This window comes from Vidua chalybeata, chromosome 4, assembly GCF_026979565.1.
Source record: "Vidua chalybeata isolate OUT-0048 chromosome 4, bVidCha1 merged haplotype, whole genome shotgun sequence".
Taxonomy (NCBI): Eukaryota; Metazoa; Chordata; class Aves; order Passeriformes; family Viduidae; genus Vidua; species Vidua chalybeata.
The window spans coordinates 9,039,591-9,042,868 of NC_071533.1; the positions used below are offsets into that span (position 1 = coordinate 9,039,591).

The window sequence follows — 3,278 nt, forward strand, 5'->3', positions numbered from 1 at the left end:
GAAAAGACAAGCTAATTTGTTTAAGAATCACTGGGAATGTGCTAATGTTCTGAAGATTAATCAGGAAACAGAACTAAGCAACTCTTACAAAAAAACTTAAAATAAGAAAAAGCTACAAGTAAAGACAATAATAACAGTGCTTCTGCTACTTATTTTGATCTTGTGGTCTGTTTTGGAATTAAGATCTTTCTGCTTCTCCAAAACTGAGAAAACAACAGCACTAAGTCTTGGTTAACAAGACTAATCAGCAGAAGACATCCTGTGAACTTGACAGAAGTTTTTCATTGTCTGTGAAAATTTGTGTTGGCTGTGCAGACAGAAGTTCAAATTCAGTATATTTATTTTGAGAAGGACTACAGAAAATAAAAGGAAATGGGAACAACATGAGTGAAGAGAGCAGAATTTGACCCTATACATTTAGGAAAAGGAATTCATCAGACTGACTTGGAAGTACCAAAGAAGTTTTGTGCTGGTGAGAATTTAGATTTCATCTTCTTTAGAAAGATGAAAGCCAATCTTCTTTAGAAATTTTATTAAAACTTGCCTAAGGAAGCAATGTGATCCCTGATTTTCCTTTATCCTGTATAGCTGCAAAAGCCAATACAAGAAACAATGGGAATTAAATGACTACCCAGTCAGCATATACATGGTTTGAAGAGTAATAAGCTCTACATTCCCTACTCCAAGTAATTAAAACTGCACATCTGATTTAGTGAATAACAGCTTTTCCTGGGACTAAAAATGGCAGGATCTTGATGATGAGATACAAAATCTTTTGCAGAGTTAAAGGAGAAGCTTAGCCCTTATTTATGGATATATAAATCATGCCTGAAGCCAGTGCACAAATCCCAGAGCTACAAAGGAGGCATCAAGATGATATTTTAACTTTATGTTATGCACTTAAATTTTAAATATATTTATATTTTTAAAAGGCCCTTTTTTTTTTTTTTTTGAAGTGTAACTACCCCACAAGTAATTTTTAGCCTGGCTTCTTCTTGTATTAATGTTTTCATTATACACAGGAATTTTTTTGTGTGTAGAAATACTACTTTTGGTTGTAAGCGTTAATTAGCTTATTCTCTGAAGAAACAATCTTGCAGTCATGCTGTCTTAATGTCCCTCCCAGTAACTTTTCAAACCAAGAACTCATTGTGACCGACTCCAGTGGCAGACAGAGCACTCCACAATACAGAATTTCCATAGCCTTAGGAAAATGTGTGGCCAGAGGGCGGCGAGAGAGAGAGACAGAGAGAAAGAGAGCAAGCCTCTGTCAGTGCCCCAGTAGAGATCAAAGCTGCAGCATCATCTCACCATCAGGAACAGACGAAAGTGCTCTTGGACTCGTTTCAGAGACTCCACACAGAAGAACATTCCTGCGAGACAGACCTACACAGAGCCAGAGTTTATCAGCTCCCCTGGCAGAGGAACGGCTTGTTCCACCCCTGTGGTTCTGGCAGGAGTAACCCAAAAGGATTTCTGCACCCAAAGAACTGTAGTTGCACCAAACAGGAGAGGAGGTGGGGGGATCAAACCACTGTCCCTTGGAGGTGACAATGTAAGGGTGGCTTCCACTGCACTGGCAGTGAGCCCATTTTCACCATTTCACTTTTACACTGCCATGGATGTCATGGGGCTGAAAAAATTAAGATAAGAATAGTCCATCGGGAAAATTCAGTGTCAGCTTTCTGGTTTTCCTGGTTACATTCAAGCAGAGGCTACTCAATGACATTTATGCCACATTCCAATCACTTGATCTAAGCATTAGTTGGCAACAACCTTGGTGGAAAGCAGAGGCTCATAAGGATTGCTGCAGAACTGCTTTTGTCCAAGGTAGTTCAGCCCAGGATCATTTCAAGTATGCATGGAGTTGTAGAAAAAAATGGCCTCCTTTTCCCCAGCAGTCACAGACTTTAGTTTTGAGACTGGCTCCAACCAAACTGACTCCAAATCTTGAGCAGAGCTTTGCTGAAATTAGCAAAGCACAGCACAGGAGATGACAGTTCAGCCTGGTCTTTGAGACTGGGGCTGAAACTCATGGAAAGACAGAAAATAGTGAGACTTGAAACATGTTACTAAATCTAAGCATTTACTGGATAATAAATTATTTGCTAAAAGTCTAAGATGAACTGGAGACTTATCATGATTTTACTGTTAATTCAATCATTCTGGAGTTCTTGATGTTAATTAATTTTTGTTTTATAATGGGTATATAGTTCTGAAATATAAATTGAAGACACCTCACATTTTTAATAGTTGTTCCTTAACCTTTAAGGCATTTCGTTTTGTGTAGTCAATGAAGCCAATGTGAGCCTTTTTCCATTACCTACAGGACATTTTCTGAGATATTATTTATCAGGCAACTGAACAGGAAGTGCTTTGTCTACTTACTTTTCCCTATTTGTCCCTCTGTGATGCATCCATACATACCTTTATCCATGGCAGAACATCCTGTTTTGACACTCAGCAGATATTCCAAGTATGCTCTCCATTTATTCCATTTTTCCTTGGGCAGGCAAAGGCAGCCAATCCATCACCCAAAGTCCTCTTTCCCAAACTGGTCCAATAATGCCTTACAGGAAAGGAGTCAGGTTGGCTTCCAGGAGATCATCAAGCCTTGGCAACAGTTTAGTAGTGGTTAGACAGCCTGAAACTTGTCTCTGACAGTGCTTTCTAGGAGATGACACTTTATTCTTGCTGTGGTTGTACCAATACCTGAAGGATATCCTCAAAAGCCAATCACTATGGATGGGTCTCCCAAAAAACTCCATTGTCTACACCTTGCCATGGCCACACTAGGGTTCAGAGGCATTATTCCTACTCTCCTTCCACAGTGATGTCACAGTAGATATCTCCCCATGTGCAGATCATTCTCCCTAAGCAACTCAGAGCATTGTCAACTTCCAGCTTTATTGGAAGGCACCCCACAGTCCTTTGGGGATCCAGCCTTGCTTTTGGAAATCTTGCCACTGTAATGCCACACATGTCTGCAAGAATTGCTTAACAAGGAGGATGGGAAGCTGAAAGATTTCTAAAAACCATGAAATCATATTGGGTTCTGAGAAACCTGGAGATAGAAGTAGAACAGGAGTTAATGGGACCACAAGCTCAACAAAATAATGACTTTTTCACAGTAAATGAGAAGTGATGACAATGAGCAAATCTGGGGGTTGGGTTTTCTGCATCTCCTGTTCCTATCAGTCAGCAGAACATCAGATGTAAGTAATTCTCAAGGTACTTCTCACCATCTTGTGCCTTCCAGAAAATAAATCACATCTTTG

At 39.7% G+C, this 3,278-nt stretch overlaps 1 long non-coding RNA gene across 1 annotated transcript; it reads right to left on the minus strand.

Annotated features, from left to right (window-relative positions):
• Window positions 1-550: 550 nt before the first annotated feature.
• Window positions 551-2,782, minus strand: LOC128787578 (uncharacterized). The gene is made up of 4 exons (XR_008430744.1): window positions 2,713-2,782; window positions 2,428-2,613; window positions 1,312-1,386; window positions 551-588 (listed from the first exon to the last, which is right to left on the minus strand). It is a non-coding gene; the product is annotated as an uncharacterized LOC128787578 (long non-coding RNA).
• Window positions 2,783-3,278: the final 496 nt, after the last annotated feature.